Raw genomic sequence first — 287 nt, 5'->3', positions numbered from 1 at the left:
TTAAAACAATCGAATAACGGCTTTTCCATGACTTGGCCATTCAATCTTGTGAACTAATCGAGACCGAAATTGGATAAAGAGATACAAAAGGAGAGGAATACCCAATCGATGAAAGAACATGAAACCCTTCTGTTTCTATAGAGGTACGGGAAACGGTTGGGGGCAATAAAGTAGGTGAAGTGGTTGGATTTTGCGAGCTGTTCCAACCACTGCTGGATGTGATTCGTCCGAGCCCCAAGATAAAGATACTATTTTAGAATGTGAGCTAAATGGTAGAAGAGGTCAGT

Source organism: Lolium rigidum, chromosome 4 (assembly GCF_022539505.1).
Source record: "Lolium rigidum isolate FL_2022 chromosome 4, APGP_CSIRO_Lrig_0.1, whole genome shotgun sequence".
NCBI lineage: Eukaryota > Viridiplantae > Streptophyta > Magnoliopsida > Poales > Poaceae > Lolium > Lolium rigidum.
Note: the sequence above shows the minus strand (reverse complement) of the source record.